The following is an 18477-nucleotide window of genomic DNA, read 5'->3' as shown; positions in this document are numbered from 1 at the left end:
ATAACAGCACTTTGAGTCCTTGTCAGCTTCGTGTGGCCTCCGAGGCCTACCCGGTACCGGTGGATTGCGGAAAATCCAATCACACCATAATGGGAGTGGTCGTACGAATCCCGGTAATGGGAACCTCGGCACGACCAGCTCCTCTGTACCGAGTGGAGAACGTGGGAGTTGTTCGTGGGGGGGGTGCATATTCGCTACGGGAAGGTCCCGCCCTATGTCATAGTGAGGGAGCAAGCTGTGACAGGCATTGACCTTTTGGGTTGTCGGAGCCGGGGAGCACAGGTAATCCTGTGTCCCCAGCACATGGGCGCTGAGGCTAGGCCTCAGTGTGGGTTCAGGACTGTTGGGGCACAGCCTATAAACTGCACCATGGAGGCGATGGCGGCAGACCATGTCCCTCCACAGGTGGCGTATATAGGCAGTGGGACGTACTGTGTCACCACAAGTGCCCAGCGGTATCAGCACGGATCACAGCTGTGGTGCCCGATACCGCACAGCAGCTTCTGCTTTAAACCCAGGGCAGAAGTCCATGTGGCACAGCAGCGAATATTACCCATCCCGGAACCTTCTTCGGTTCACCTCTCGGTACGAGAAAATGTAACTGACTTATTTGACTATGTTGCCCATTTTGGGTATGATATTCCCCCAGTGAATGAAAAATTAAAAGAGTTGCTGGTGGCGGTCGAGTTGTCGCACAAACACTTCTTCTCCCTGGAACAAAAGACTCTGGATATCGCCAGGGAGATCGAAGAGATCAAGTCTCCAAGTTGGTGGGACCTGGAGTCCTGGATCATAGTACCAGCATGGGTCCGCATCGTGTCCCATGTTCTGATCATCTGCCAGATGATAATTGTGGTGTATTTGCTATGCATTAATTGCAAATTTAAAAGGCGGAGGAGGATGGCCAAATTACAACAGCTGGTAAATCGAGCCGCCCGACGTCACCATAACGACACCCCATCACTGTAAAATGTCTGTACTCTAGTGCAATAGTTTTTGTACATAAGTTGTAATCCCTGCATTTTCAGGGAATGGTCGTGAGGGTACTGTATGGTTTGTGGGATTGATGTAAAGTAAAATGTGTATAGTGTAAGTTAATGTGCTTCGAGGGCATAGTTTAGCGATTAAGGGGGCTTTCGGGGTACATAATTTCACCTTCTCACCAGGAGTGTTTACAGCTCTTGAGGCTGGAGGATTGCCCACTAACTTTGTCAATCGACACGGTCCGTGCGAGCCTGGACGTGTCGTAGGGGCATGTAAGTTATTTGGGCAAATCCTCCAAAATTATGGAAGAAATTGAATAAGCACATGGATATCTTAAAAGACAAATTTGCTGGCTGCAACGAAAAAAAACCCCCCCCAATACACATCAAGAATCAAACCCGTCTGGCCTGTGGACTTGGACATCACACAACGGTGTGAACAGGAAAGGCTGAGACGGAGATAACGAGATTCTCTTGGATACACAAAGGGAGGAACCAAGCCTCAGCAGACGGTGGTAAACAGGCCAGCACAAGCACAATCACCATCGGGGATGATAACGATCAGGCTGAGGGATCATGACATCAGCAAACCCCTTATCATCGGAAGCCTATTGTTCATGCCAGATCGAAACTGGGAAACATCAAAAGAACCCCTTTTATCCAGAGGACCACCTGGGGGTTTCAAAGGAAGCTCAGGTATAAAAGTCGAAGTCAAGCCAGAACTCTCTCTCTCTTCCTGCTCTTCCTGCTCTGCTGGACAGCTCGTGGGCCTGCATCGACTTCGCTGTGAGTATCCTGGTGACCTGGTGAATTTCCCGAAATAGGAGGTTGAGGGGAGAAAGGTCAAGGGGGAGTATGCTTGCAAGTAACTTGTGTTAAAGTAAGTTTTACGACGTGCCCGATAGTTTTCGTCCATAGTTTTAGTTTAAAGCATAAGTTTAGCCACGCATTGTGTAGTGTTGGTGAGATTCGATTTCTCATTGTTTAATAAAGCCTGTAAATTTTAGACTTGCTTTGAGTCCATCTTGGTTTCTGTTTTCTCTCATCGGCACACTCTGGTCAATTCAACCTTTTATCATATCCCACCATAATTCCGAGGTCTAGAACCTAGGGGAATCCTTTTGTGGAGTAAAGGGAAAAACAAAACCCCTACACCTCACAATACCAGAGTCCTGGGTTCAATCCTGATACCACATGACACAGCTACCAGCCTTGGAGGGCATCTACCACACACGGTGCCTCAGGAAGGCAGTCAGCATTCATAAAGACTCCTCACACCCTTGTAATGGACTGTTCGAACTACTTCCCTCCGGCAGACGTTACAAGGCCTTCTATGCCCGAACCTCCAGACTCAGAAACAGCTTCATTCCCAGAGCTATAGCGGCTCTGAACCGGCCCTGCTGTGTGCCCCCCCCCCCCCCTGGACTGTCTCCCTCGGATGGTCACGTCACACAGACACATCTGCACTTTAGTCTGTTGAACTGTTTTCACTATTTTACTGTTCTTTTACAATCCATGTTCTCGGGGTATCTAAATCTAAATTTTATTAGTTATTTATGTTATGACATCGGATGGAAGCTGCATACCAAATCTCGTTGCGCTTATGTGCAATGACAATAAAATATATTATTATTATTATTATTATTATTATTATTATTATTATTATTATTATTATTATTATTACATTTTACAACACTTTATGTAAAAAGGGTGTCCCTCAGGTTCCTGTTACATTTCTTCCCCCCCCTCACCTTAAACCTGTGTCTTCTTGTTCTTGATTCCATTATTCTGGGTAAAAGACATTGTGCATTTACTCCATCTATTCCTCTCATGATCTTATACACCTCTATAAGAACACCCCTCATCCTCCAGTGCTCCATGGATTAGAGTCCCAGCCTGCCCAACCTCTCCCTGAACACCCTGCTGCCCCCCAATGCACACACACACACACACCTCACCCAAAACACACACATGCGCTGCACTGGCCCCTCACATCAATATCAACCACTATGCACCTTGCACCACAGCCCTGCGAGGAACGACATTTCGTTCAAATGTATGCTTTCGTTCAAAAGCCTTCCTCACCACCCTATCCACCTGTGATGCCACTTTCAATGAACTATGCACCTGTGTTCCTAGATCTCTCTCCTCTACAATACTCCCCCAGGTCCTGCCCACGTTAGACTTACCAAAATACTCCACCTCACACTTCTCTGTATTAAACTCCATCAACCATTCCTCAGCCAACCTGCTCAACCGATCAAGATCCTGCTGCAAATTTTGACAATGTTATTTCTACAATGCCACCCACTTTAGTGTCACCTGCAAACTTACTAATCATGCCTTGTACGTTCTCATCCAAATCATTGATATAAATGACGAACAGCATTGGGCCCAGCACCGAACCTTGCGACACACCACTAGGCACTGGCACACCACATCATCAGTTTCTTTTTCTGCATTTTATTTGCTCAACATACGCTAATAGAAATGTGGAAACAAGAAACTGCAGATGCTGGTATACCAGGGAAGGACACAAAATGCTGAAGAAATTCAGATCCCTGGTGAACATGGATAGGCGTGACCCGCTGAGTTACTCCAACATTTCGTGTCTTTCATAAGCTGATAGAAACTTCAAAGATCAATGGTACTTGGGATTTTAGCAGTGTCTTCCATTGGCCATTCCCATCATTATGTCAGTCTGAAGAAGGGTCTCGACCCAAAAAGTCACCTAGCCATGTTTGCCTGACCCAATGAGTTACTCCAGCACTTCGTGTTCTTTTGTTTACATCTATGTGTTTTTTTATCAAAGTTAATGTGAGGAGAGTAATATTGTCTAGAACTGAAGAGCACAGCCTCAGAATAAATGGACATACCTTCAAAATGGAGATGTGGAGGAATTTCTTTAGCCAGAAGGTGGTGAATCTGTGGAATTAATTGTCACAGGTGGCTGTGGAGGACAAGACATTGGGTATTTTGAAGGCAGAGATTGATAGATTCTTGGTTAGGAAGGTTACAGGGATGAGTCAGGAGAATCGGGTTGAGAGGGAAAAATAATCAGCCATGATTGAATTGCGGAGTAGGCTCGATAGGCCGAATAGCCTAATTCTGCTCTGATATCGCATGGTCTTGTCTCTTTATGTTTGAGTTTATAAGAATTTACAGCCACAACTCAAACTCATTGTTGCCCTGTACAAAATACCCTGAGCAGATGACTGAGCTACATTAAGCAGCATACTTATTACAGTCCATCTTAATTTAAACCATGTTCAGTAAAAAAACGAAGGCATGGCAGGTATGCACAACTTTGTGTCTGTTTTAGTTTAAAATGAATCCCTGGAGTGTGCAAAGTAACTTTCATAAGCCCAGAAGAGAGAATGCTGATTTATAGCCACCTGTTAGCATAGCACTAACATAGCTCATTCCTGTTTGTAGATATTACACATGCAGTGAGCGTTTCATTAGGAGGTGGCTGCAGGGTGAGGCTGCTCTGTAAACTACAGCTGTTTAATCATTTCTTGTTAGTGAACTTTCTCCATTTGCACCTTGGTACGTTTAATAAATACTTATGCAAAATGGTCAACTGTCATCACAGGGAGATAATTAGTTTAGTTTAGTTTAGTTTAGAGATACAGCGTGGAAATAGGCTTTTCGGCCCACCGTGTCCGCGCCGACCAGCGATCGCCCATACACTTGTTCTATGTACAAATTAGGGGCAATTTACAGAAGCCAATCAACCTACACGTCTTTGGAGTGTGGGAGGAAACCGGAGCACCCGGAGAAAACCCACGCGGTCACAGGGTGAACGTACAAACTCCGCACAGACTGCATCTGTAGCCAGGATCGAACCAATATTTAGTTTATGAAACAGCGTGGAAACAGGCCTTTCACCTACCAAGTCCATGCCGGCCATCAATCATCCACACATTAGCACTATCCTACAGACTAGGAACAATTTACAATTTTTCCAAAGCCAAATTAACCTACAAACCTGTACGTCTTTGGAGAGTGAGAGGAAACTGGAGTACTTGGAGAAAACCCATGCGATGAGAAGGAGAATGTACAAACTCCATACAGATAGCACAGCAGTCAGGGTCGAACCCGGATCTCTGGCTCTGTAAGGCAGCATCTGTACTGCTGTGCAACTCTGCCACCCATTTAGAAGGATCAATTCTCAGGATTTTATGAAATTAGAGTTGTTTCTTTTTTTAAAGTTAAATCAATTGAATAGGTGTGACCTATTTACCTGCACGTGAATGTATTAGGTGGAAGTCACTGATAAATAATTCCATCATTTAACCTTGCATATGTGATGTAATATAACACATAATAAAAAGGAACTGCAGATGCAGGTTGATAATATTTATGCCAAGGCTCTTGAAGCTCTCACTTCAGCACCATGGAGAATATTGGACCAACATACTCTTCTACAGATGGGTCAGGAAGTGGCTGATGAAAAGAATAAGTGAATAAAACACAAAGTGATGGAGTAACTCAACGGGTTAGGCAGCATCTCTGGAGAACATAGATAGGTGATATTGCGGGTCGGGCCGCTTCTTCAGACTGATTGTGAGGTGGGGGGGTGAGGGGAAAGAAAGCTGGGAGAGGGGAGGGGCAGTACAAAGCGTGGCTGGTAATAGGTAATAGTCCCGAAACATCACCTATTCCTTTTCTCCAGAGATGCATCCTGACCCGTTGAGTTACTCCAGCATTTTGTGTCTATCTTTGGTGTGCTACAAGACTGAGAACTATATTCTACCTTTCCCTTTGCTCTACCTATTGTTCTTGAGGTTGGCTTGATTGTATTTATGCATTATATTATTTGATCTGATTGGATAGCATGCAAAACACTGCTTTTCACTGTACATAGATACACGGGACATTAATAAACACACCCCAAAACCAAAGGAAGTGCTAATAATTTGAGTGTTTGGTTCCATTGGGTTTTTTAAACATGATTATTTAAATTATTCAAAGTGTCTGAGTTTTTTTTACGTGTAATTAATAATACATATTGAATAACATAATAGTTCTTGAACGACTTTTAATATCAAGTTCAGAAACATTGAAATGTAGAAACAAGGAACAGCAGATGTCGGTTTGCAAAAAAAGGGACAAAGTGCTGAAGTAACTCAGCGAGTCAGTCAGCATCTCTGGAGATGCTGCTTGGCCCATTCAGTTACTCCAATACATTGTGCCTTTATTCAGAAACATTGAAAGCTTCTCTTCTCTCCTCTCCTCATCCACCACCACGCCCATCCCACCCCATCCTCTACCACACCACACACAATTCCACCCCCACATTTAAATCCATTTACAAGGCAGAAGGCCTTACCAACATAAATATTCTCTTCACCACGTAGAGAGACTGTTTCCTTCAGGTAATCCCTGCTGGTATAACCACACAACATAATTCAGAACTGTATTCAGAGATTTAAAGGCAAATGTTTGAAAATTACCATTGATAGCGAACGCTGAACGAATAACTTCTCTTTTACACAGATGTTTCTGATCCCACAATCAACATAAAGCTTGATGCAAGAGTCACGAGTGTTTACAATACAATACCGTTTATTTATCATTTGAACCTCACATGAAGTTCAAACGAAATTTGGTTTCTGCAGCCATACAAGAAAAGAACCAAGACACACACCAACACAATTTACATAAACATCCATCACAGTGAATCTCCTCCTCACTGTGATGGAAGGCAAAGCCTTGTCTCTCCCCTGCTCTCCATTCCTCTCCCGGTCAAAGTCAAAGCCCCCGGCGGGCGCTAGCAAGTCCCACAGCCACTTAAAGCCGCGCCGGGCGATGTAAGGCCCTGCTCCGGGTCCCGATGTTGGAGCCCCCGGCGGGCGCTAGCAAGTTCGCGGCCATTTAAAGCCGTGCGGGGCGATGTAAGGCCCGCTCCAGGTCACTTTCAACCCCGCAATTCGAGCGGGAGAAGTCGCCGTTGCCGGTGCCCCGCAAAGCGGTCTCCCACCGGGGACCCGCAAGCTCCCGGTGTCACCATCCACCAGAGTGGGGTCGCAGCAGCGCGCCACCGCAGCTCTCCACGTTCCGAACTCTCCACGCTCCGAAGCTGGCCAGCTCCACGATGGTGAGTCCGCAGCTCCGCTGACTCCGTGACTTGAGCTGTCGTTCCGGTTGGAGGCCGCTCCACGGTGCTAGGCCCCAACGGCAACGGATACCCGACAGGGAAAAGGTCGGGTCCCCGTACAGGGAAGAGATCTAAAAGTTTCCCCCACCCCCGCCCCCCACACATACACAGTCAAAAACCCACCACAAACTATACCCTCAAGAGGACAATAAAATAAAAAAAGACAGACGGACTGCAGAGGCCGCTGCGACGTCGGTCGCGCCACCAACCCAGCGTCTAATACTAACCCAGCGTTTAATTGTCAAGTGTAGGGACAGCAGAACAATTACATTCATATTTACACCAGTATAGCAGGCCTGTAAACACAATGCAAATAAATGTCATATGCAAACATTCAAAAATTAATAACCCCAACAATACTAGAACAAAAAAGTCCAAAGTCAAGTCAAGGGTCAAGAGTGTTTTATTGTCATATGTCCCAGATAGAACAATGAAATTCTTACTTGCTGCAGCACAACAGAATATGTAAACGTAGTACACTGTGAACAATATAATAAATGAGAGAAAAAAATCAGTGTGTATATATACACACACTCACAAGTACACACACACATATATATATAAATATATATATATATATATATATATATATATATATATATATGTCCCGAGTGCAACGAAAGACAGTCCATAGTTTATTGTTGAGGTTGTGTGTGTAGTGTTCAGGAGCCTGATGGATGTTGGTTTGTTGGGTGGCCATTGTTTTAGGACTCCTAAACACACTTCCCCATAGATGTTAATAAAACATTTCAATCTACAGAACCACCACCAATGTTCCAGCACCCTTGATTCCAGAGGCTTTCTGGATTATCTGTTTTGCCGGACCAACAGAGGTCACGGCCTCTGAGAGGAGCCCACGGTACCAGAACAATCCGCCTAGGCCATTGGGGAACCGAGATAACGGCCCACAAAGTTAGCCTCGGAACTCAGGTATGGGAACGGATCTGCCGGCTCCGGCCAGGCCAGAGTACCAGAGGCCCGGCCACAGGGGGCAAATTTGACCTGCCGATCGGCGCAGAAGTCCCGATGAGGTTAAGATCGAGAGGTTATCAAGTTGCTGGAAAATCGATGGTGGACCTGCATTAGTTCTTCATGAATTTGTAGTAGGAAATGAAAGGCGTGTAGAGATTAATACTGATCAAAGATTAGAAATGCTGAACAGGTAGTGAGTAACTGGGTTAGAAAGATGGATGTACATTAACTCTCTCAGCAGAACATGTTGCATGTATCTATGATAATAAGACTCAGATGTGCTCTGTTTACAATAATCAAATCAGAATAATTGTGGTAGGTTTTACAAATTAGCACTTAAAACAGAATTTTGCACAGTACAAATGTGTATTGGAAATGTGTGGACAGAGATCAAAGTATCCCATACATTTTTCCATTCATTAATTGTAACCATACCTCAAAGCCCGAAGCACTGAACTTCATAAAGTCTGACTCTTACAGCATGCTCATTGGCCTTCTACATGCTTTGGAAATAATATAATACAAGTCTTTCATAGTAAGTGAATAATCCTTTAACAAGATACTAAATTTAATGTCAAGGATTCAAAATAAGATGACCTGAATTCAACTATAGCTTTGAATATTTAAAGATCGAAGGGTGAGAATTGGATATCACTGGTGGGCGGCACAGTGCCGCTCAACAAGGTATTGCGAGGGGCACTCCGTCAAAGTGAGCTAGACGCATGGGCGGAAATCCCGGGGGGGACGGGGGGACATGTCCCACCCTTGTTTTGAGAGGTGGGGGACAATCCCCCCATATTTTGTAACCCGGATTTTAAAATTTGATGAAAAAAAAATCTATTAAATGTCTCCGCTTTCCACGAGACAGTGGGGGTGGGACTGATGGTCGAGGGCACTGATTGGACGAGAGAGACATCGCTCAGCAGGCAGTGGGTGGGGGGGGGGCATGACATGATGATTCAGTGCGATCATTGGAGGAAGGAGGTGTCGGTCAGAGGTAGAAGTAGGGGGGATGGGACTGAGGATAGAGGATTAGAGGAGGAAGACGTCCTGGTGGAGCAAAGATCATAGAGCGGAGCTTGAATCGGCCCTTCGCGGGGCCTTTCATTGCCTGGCGCGGCATAAAATTGGCCGCAGGATTTTCCATCGACCCGCTGTCAAATTGCTGCGTCGAGGCGATCGAGGCTCCCGATGTTGAAGCCCCCGCCGGGCGATGGACGGTCCCGCTGCCGGTTTTAAGCCGCGCCCGGGCGATGAAAGGCCCCACGAACGAGCCGATTCAAGCCCCACGATTCAGGGCGGACGAAGCTGCTGTTGCTGGAGTTCGGAGTCAGTCACCAACCAGGTCAGCTTCCAATGTTCTCTTCCACAGGGCCCACGACCGAAGCCTCCGAACCCTCGCGTGTGTGTGTAATTGTGCCACCCCCCCATGTTTTGATAGCGATTTCCGCCCCTGGCTAGAAGCCATCCAGCATTCAACCACTCCCAGTTGTTTAGCCATGGAAGGGAACTAATGCAAAAAGCACAAAGCACTCACTAATTCACCACCCACTGTCCTGCAGCAGGGGATAGTTCACAATAGAGTCAAATGGATGTGGAGAGGATGGAGAATCTAGGACCAGAGGGCACCGCCTCAAAATACAAGTGCGTACCTTTAAAAAGGAGATGAGGAGGAATTTATTTGGCCAGAGGATGGTGATTCTGTGGAATTCATTGCCACAGACAGCAGTGGAGGCCAAGTCAATGGATAATTTTAAGGCGGAGAATGACAGATTCTTGTTTAGTGTGGGTGTCAGGGGTTATGGTGAGAAGGCGGGAGAATGGGGTTGAGAGGGAGCGATAGGTCAGCCATGATTGAATGATGGAGCGATTTGATGGGTTAAATGGCCTTATTCTGTTCCTATAATGTATGAACATGAGTCAAGGGAGTCAAGAGGGTTTAATTGTCGTAGGTGCCAACAATGGAGCAGTGAAACTCTTACAGAATCAAAGGGTCATTACTGGTATTATTTCTACTACTATTGATGAACCTTACTCAGAAGTCATCTGTTATCCAATCATACAGCATGAAAACACACCCTTCAGCCCAACTCCTCTATGCCGACCAAGGTGCCACATTTAAGTTGGCCCTATTTGCCCGCATTTGGACCATATACCTCTAAGCCTTTCCTAACCATGTACCAAGTGTCTTTTATATGCTGTTGTACCTGCCTCAATTACCTCCTCTGGCAGCTCGTTCCATACACCCACTACCCTCTGAATGAAAATATTGCTCCTCAGGATCCAATGAAACTTTCCGCTCCCACAAATCTGTCCTCTGGTTCTTGATTCCCCTACCCTGGATAAGTGACTTTATGCATTCGCCCTATCAATTCCCCTCATGATATAATGCACCTCTATAAGATCACCTCTCAGCCTCCTGTGCTCCAAGGAATAAAGTCCCAGCCCATCCAACCTCTCTCTACAGCTCAGGCCCTCGAGTCCTGGCAATATTGACCAATTCCTACCTTGCCCGGGAGAGTGCACAGATAATTTATTCCAACACAGCTGGTGGCTCAGCGGTAGAGTTGCTGTCTTACAGCCCCACAGACCCGGGTTCGATCCTGACTACGGGTGATGTCTGTACGGAGCTGGTGTGTTCTCCTCATGACCGCATGGTTTTTCACCGGGTGCTCCGGTTTCCTCTCACACGCCAAAGACGTACAGGTTTGTAGGTTAAAATTGAAACATTTCCCTAGTGTGCAGAATGTACGGGGATTTGGTGGGCTGAAGGGCCTGTTTCCGTGCTGTGTCTCTAAACTAAACTAAACTAAACACAGCTATAGCGGCAAACTCTCACAGATTCCACATTCCCCGACCCGAAACATCAACGGGACCCATCTTCAGACTGATTGTGGTGGTGAGGGGGGAGGGGAGAAGAAAGCTGGAAGTGAGGATGTATAGGACAAAGGCACAGTGCTGGAGTAACCCTGCAAGTCAGGCAGCATCTCTGGAGAACATATATTCGTGATGTTTCGGGTTAGGATCCTTTTTCAGGCTGATTGTGAAGGTGGTGGGAGGGAGGAAGCGGGGAGGTAGGCCGAAAAAGAGGTGAAGGCAGGAAAAAGCCTGGCATGTGGTAAGTGCTACAAATGCCATCCAGCTTTGGCGAGAGACAAAGTTTAATGCCAAGTCTTAACTCTGGTTTAAAGCATTCAAGGAATTAGATCACAGAGGTATGCAGCCATGAAACTTACTCATGACTAAGGACTTGTTAGAATATCTACCTTGGGTGCAGAATCAAGGGCCTGTCCTGTCCCACTGTACGAGGTAATTCAAGAGCTCTCCCGAGTTTAAAAAAAAATCAAACTCGTGGTAAGCACGTAGAATGTACGTCGCGGGCACGTCGGAGCTCGGGACGTCTCTTAGTGGCTCGTAACGCTAATGGCAGGTACTCGGGAAATGCGGTAAGCTCGTGAAGTCCAGTGAAGATTTTTCAACATGTTGAAAAATGTCCACAAGAGCCCCGAGTACCTACAAGCGGCTATTACCATAATTCGCCGAGTTTGAATCAGGGGAAACTCGGGAGAACTCTTGAATTAGCTCGTACAGTGGGACAGCCCCATCAGGCTCCTTTAGCAAGCAAGCGGGGGCTGTGGTGATGAGACTGGGCAGGGTTGGAAGGGCAAATCCAGGTCATCATGATCTAAAGAGATACAAAATGCTGGTGTAACTCAACGTGTCAAGCAGCATCTTTGGAATAAAGGAATAGGTGACGTTTCAGGTCAGAACACATTCTTCAGACCAAAATCGTCACCTGTTCTCTTTCTCCATCGATGCTGCCTGACCCACTGATTTACCCCAGCACATTGTGCCCTTTTTTGTAAACCTGCATCAGCAGTTCCTTGTTTCTACTGTTCCAACATCCCATGGTCATGCATAAAAGGATTGAGTACGGAGTAAAGTCCACCCCATTCTGCCCAGTAACTGGGCCTCAACTCCAAGGTGCCCGACTGGATTAATTTCCCACGCCAGTTCCCGCGGTCGACCTCTCGTGTGTTAAACAGCCAAATGATGCCAAATTAGACCCTGTGTCATTGGGAACTGGACTGGGGCTGTCTGAGCTCATTTCACTTAAAGGTCTTACAGGAAAACAGCTGGAGGAGATTTTCATCACATCAGGATTTATGTCCAGATCCCAGAGGTCAAAGGTTGGCATCAACCTCTCAGTAACACCCAGCACCTTCCCACCCACCCTACGATTTATTGGTTGTTGTTTTAAATCCAAGGCTTCAGGAACTGGGACCCACTAATACACACGCAGCCTGTTAATAATTTGAGTAGATGTAGACACTACAATTTGTTTGAGTTGTTATGCACTTGTACTTATTTTAACATTTTATACCACGGCAGCATCTGGACCTCATTTTCTCTGTCAACCTATCAAATGCAACACTTGGCTCTAATCTGACCAATCTCTGGAGTGCTGGCTGGATTTCACTAAATCCCATTATAATAACGTCACTTTGTACCTTAAAATCGAAGGAAATCTAACTTTCAGTTTGATTTGGAATGGAACCTTGCTGCTATTTATACAAAGTTCTTAACTAAACATCAATGAAAATTACTTCAGTAAAGGTGGCACCGCGTTTTTGTGCATTACTGTCCAGAGTTGGAGAAGCTTAGGTTTAGGTTTAGTTTAGTTTAGTTTAGTTTACAGATACAGTGTAGAAACAGGCCATTCGGCCTACCAAGTCCACGCCGACCAGCGATCACCTGTTCACTCTACGTGGCGACTCTTTGCATACTTTGCGTATTGAATGCAAAACAAAGAATTTCACCTAAGGTACATGTGACAGTAAAGTGTCATCACCAGTTCTATCCTACACGTTAGGGACAATTTACAGAAGCCAATTCACCTACAAACCCGCATGTCTTTGGAGTGCGGAAGGAAACCGGAAAACTCACACAGGTCACAGGGAGAACGCACAAACTCAGTTCAGACAGCAGCCGTAGTCAGGATCGAAACCCGGTCTCTGGCGCTGTGAGACAGCAAATCTACCGCTGCACCACCACGCCGCCCTTTGCAGGTCCCATTTCATGGTTTTATGACCTCTGTCATGTTTGCAGCATCACTTTGCTAGTTACCAGATTTCTGAGTGCAGGGCTTCACTTGGTAAATGCCTGCCTCAGACTGACTGCTCAAAGGAAACAATTCAATGTAAGAAATTCAGAGGAAACCAGTTTAGTTACATAATAAGAAGACACAGGTAGCATCTCTAAAGACCTCAAGGCCCCATATCTGAGGAAGTATGTGCTGGTGTTAGAGTGGGGCCAGAGAAGGTTCAAGAGAATGATCTATGAAAGATAGGAGGAGCGTTTGATGGCTCTGGGCCTATATTCGCTAGAATTTGGAAGGTTGAGGGGGTATCTCAATGAAACCTACTCAATAATGAAAGGCATAGACAGAGTGGATGTGGTGAGGATGTTTTCAGTAGTACAAGATTCTAGGACCAGAGGGCACAGCCTCAGAATAAAAGGACGTGCATTTAGAAAGGAGATGAGAATGAATTTAGCCAGAGGGTGGTGAATTAATTGCCACCGACAGTGGTGTAGGCCGCGAAATTGGGTATTTTTGAAGCGGAGATCGATGGGTTCTAGATGGGTGGTGAGTATATGGAACGATCTGCCAGAGAAGGTAGTTGAGGTAGATACTTTAACACTATTTAAAAGACACTTGGACAGGTACATGGATAGGATAGGTTTAGAAGGTATGGGCCAAACGCAGGATGGTGGGATTAGTGTAGATGGGCATCTTGGTCATCTGACCAGCGATCACCTGCACACTAACAAGTATTCTACACATGAGGGACAATTTATAATTATACCAAGCCAATTAGCCTACAAACCTGTACGTCTTTGGAATGTGGGAGAAAACCGGAGATCTCGGAGAAAACCCACATAGGTTACAGGGAGAACGTACAAACTCCGTAGAGACAGCACCCACAGTCAGGATCGAACCTGGCTCTGTAAAGCAGCAACTCTACCACTGCGCCACCGTGCCGCCCTAAGTAGTTGGGGATATTTTAAGACGCTGAGCCTAGTCTGCCAGCAGCTGTAAGAGAGGAACGCTGACATAAAAACTAGTTTAAAGTGCCTTTTAATGCTGTTAACTACAGTAGGTGGAGGCTGGAGGGCAGTGGTTTTTAATAAGCTCCATTTGAAAACCTAGCTTGGTGTGTTTGTCACGGCAGTTGTCTTGCTAGTTGGTGTTTGTATTGCTAACAGATGGGAATCTGGCTCAATTGTTTTAATTTATGCAGATGTGCTACAAAATGAGCAGCTACATAAAGTAATTATAATATAAATCTGACATGACCTTCTCATCATAAGACATAGGAGCAGAATTAGGCCAATCAGCCCATCGAGTCTACTCTGCCATTCAATCATGGCTGATCTATCTTTCCCTCTCAACCCCATTCTCCTGCCTTCTCCCTATAACCCATGATGACCTTACTAATCAAGAATCTATCAATACCCGCTTTAAAAATATCTAATGGCATGGCCTCCACAGCCGCCTGTGGCAATTAATTCCACAGATTCACCACCCATGGCTAAAGAAATCTCTCCTCATCTCCTTTCTAAAAGTACATCCTTTTATTCTGAGGCTGTGCACTCTGGTCCTACAGTCTCCCACTAGTGAGAACATCCTCACAACATTCATTCTATCCAGGCCTTTAATTATTACATTAGTTTCAATTAGTTTCCCCCTCATCCTTTTAAACCTCAGCGAGAAAAGGCCCAGAAATCAAAACCTAATCATACCTTAACCCAATCATCCCTGGGATCATTCTCGTAAACCTCCTCTGGACCCTCTCCAATGCCAGCACAACCCTCTTCAGATACGGGGCCCAGAGCTGCTCACAATTCTGAAAATGCTGTCTGAATGGTGCCGTATAAAGCCTGAACATTACATCCCTGCTTCATTGCCTTCATTATTTCCATTATATGACCAATTCGGGTGTCATTCACAAACATAGTAACCATGACAATGACATTCTCATCCAAATCATTACTATAGGTGACAATAACAGTGATCCCTATGGCACATCAGAGGTGTTAGGATTCCAATCTGAATAATGCCCCTCTACTATCAGTCTCATTCCTACCAACAAGCCAATTTTGTATCAAGTCGGCTAACACACCCCAGATCTAACTTTCCGGACTAGCCCACCATTCAGGACCTGTCAAAGTCCTTGCAAAGAACCATATAGTCATCATCTACCGCCCTGCCCTCATCAATCCTCTTTATCACCTCCTCAAATAACTCTGGCAAATTTGTGAGGCACGATTTCATAGGCATGGGTCATACAGAGTGGAAACAGGCCCTTAGGCCCAACTTGCCCACACTGACCAACATGTCCTATCTACACTAGTCCACCTGCCTGAGTTTGCCCAGGCCCCTCTAAACCTACCCTATCCATGTATCTGCCCAAATGTTTCTTAAACATTGCAATATTACCAGCCTCAACTACCTTCTCCAGCAGCTCATTCCATACACCCACCACCATTTCTGCAGAAAAGTTATCCCTCGGGTTCCTATTCCTTTAAACCAATGTCATCTGGTTCTCAATTCCCTTACTATGGGTAAGAGACTGTGCGTCTACTCAATCTATTCCTCTCATGATTGTGTACACCTCTATAAGGTCACCCCCTCATCGTCCTGCACTCCAATTAATAGTCTTAGGCTCTAACTACCCTCTCCCTAAACTCAGGCCCCTGAGTCCTGGTAACATCCTCTTCTTCTCTGCACCCTAGTGTGTAGGATAGTCCTAGTGTATGGGGTGATCGCTGGTTGGCACAGACTAGGTGGGCCAAAGGGCCTGTGTCTGCAATGTAACTAAAGCCGCAAGCCTCAAGCCTAATAGTATAAATGTGGGCCAAGATATCAGGAAAACCTCCACTTTCAGTTTGAAGAAGGGTCTGAACATAAAAAGTCACCAATGCCCTTTCTGCCGGATGCCGGAAGTGGCGGCGCTGTGAAACGGCTGTGGCTCGCCTGCAGTCTGTCTGTTTTTACTTTTTGTGTTGTTTTTTTTGTCTTGTTCAGTTAAACTTTTGGTTATTAAGTTGTGTTATGTGTGGGGGGGGGATGAAACGGCTTTCTGTCTCTCCCTTCGGGGGAATGCGACTTTCTTGTCGTATCCCCCTTCTCTTCCCCCGTCTGAGCTGAGGCCTAATGGTGGAGCTGGCAGCCGCCAACCTGCGACCGACCTCGAGGATCCGGAGGTAGAGCCAGCCAGGACTTACCAACGTGAGGCTGGCCGTCTTCGAGCTGCGGCGGCGCTCAGGCAGCGGCTCGACTCGGCGCTCCGGTGAGGGTGGATGGCGCGGGGCTGAGACACTCCTGTGAGGGCGGCCCGGCTCACGGCTGGAAGGCGCTCTCGTGTGGGCGGCCCGGCTCCCGGCTGGAAGGCGCTCCCATGTGGGCGGCCCGGTGCGGGGCTGAGACGCTCCCGTGGGGGCGGCCCGGCTCCCGGCTGGAAGGCGCTCCCATGTGGGTGGCCCGGTGCGGCGCTGAGACGCTCCCGTGAGGGCGGCCCGGTGCGGGGCTGGAAGGCGCTCCCATGTGGGCGGCCCGGCACCCGGCTGGAAGGCGCTCCCGTTGTGGGCGGCCCGGTGCGGGGCTGAGACGCTCCTATGTGGGCGGCCCGGCTCCCGGCTGGAAGGCGCTCCCGTGTGGGTGGCCCGGTGCGGCGCTGAGACACTCCCGTGAGGGCGGCCCGGTGCGGGGCTGGAAGGCGCTCCCATGTGGGCGGCCCGGCTCCCGCTGGAAGGCGCTCCCATGTGGGCGGCCCGGCTCCCGGCTGGAAGGCGCTCCCATGTGGGCGGCCCGGCTCCCGGCTGGAAGGTGCTCCCGTGAGGACGACCAGGCTCCCGGCTGGAAGGCGCTCCCATGTGGGTGGCATTCCCCGACCACCCCCGGGCCGTGGAGCTTGAACCGCGGGACTGACTTACCATCGCCCGGTGGGGTATCGCAGAGGGAGAAGAGGAGGGAAGAGACAGCAACCCTAAGACTTTTGCCTCCATCACAGTGAGGAGGTGCTTGGTGAACTCACTGTGGTGGATGTTAATTTGTGTTTATTGTGTGTTGTTTATTATTACATGTATGGCTGCAGGCAATGACATTTCGTTCAGACCGAAAGGTCTGAATGACAAATAAAGGATTCAATTCAATTCTCCAGAGATGCTGCCTGACCCGCTGAGTTACCCCAGCATTTTGTGTCCATCTTAGGTGTAAATCAGCATCTGCAGTTCCTTCCATCACAAGAAATATTCCTGCTCTTCTTTGAAAATAACCACTGGATCTTTGACGCCCACCTACACACCTCATCATCATCGGCGGTCACTCGAAACGAGTATGACTGTCCTCTCCTCTCGATAGGGTCGTCTACTTGTGGGTCTGCAGATGTCTGCGATCCACGATCCACAGACCTTGGGCCAACGTGGGCAGTGGAGACTGGCGGTGGTTGGTACTCGTCGAGCCCCCTTCTCTCTCTCCTTACGGTCCTTACGGTGCTGTCGCTTTGTCACTGCGACACGGCGTAGTTCCATTTCATGAAGTGCAGCTTCTTCCTGCACGGATTTCCTCCAGGAGACATGTCCACTGCAATGTGCTCCCAGTTGCTTGATGTGATGTGGAATTTCTTCAGACTGTTCTTGATGTTGTCCTTGAAGCGTTTCGTTGGCCCGCCGGGGGCTCGCCGACCTTCCTTCAATTGAGAGTACAGACCTAGAGTCAAAGAGACACGGTAACATTTGATTCAACAGATGGTGTCTCTGGCATTGTAGTAACCCTTTGGTACAACGCTGATAATTCATCGCAGATTACATGTTCAAGTCCTGAACCAAGTTTCTATTTCAGGCAAAACTGCTCAGAGCAGAGCTGGCATCTCAAATGAAATGGAAATCATGTAACAACGAGTTATTATTGTTCATTGCCTTTAATGTAGAAGAACATCCTAAGGCATTTCCAAAAGATCTAAGAAAAATAAATACTGAGCCAACTTATTAAAGATTAGAGTCTTGACAAAAGCTTTGTTCAAATGGGTTGGTATTAAGGAGGGTCACTGAGAAAGGGAGATGAAGAGAAGTTCAGACAAAATGTTTGGTGGATTGGAACTTGGAAGCTGAAGAACAGTCCCCGGCAAAAAAAAAGATGTAAAACACTGGAGGAACTCAGCAGGTCAGGCAGCTTCTCAGGAGAACATGGATAGGCAACACTTTGGGCCAGGACCCTTCTTCATACTTAATGTCACTTATCCATGCTCTCCAGAGATGCTGCCTGACCCGCTGAGTTACGCCAGCATTTTGTGTCTT

Source organism: Amblyraja radiata, chromosome 6, assembly GCF_010909765.2.
Source record: "Amblyraja radiata isolate CabotCenter1 chromosome 6, sAmbRad1.1.pri, whole genome shotgun sequence".
Lineage (NCBI taxonomy): Eukaryota > Metazoa > Chordata > Chondrichthyes > Rajiformes > Rajidae > Amblyraja > Amblyraja radiata.
Note: the sequence above shows the minus strand (reverse complement) of the source record.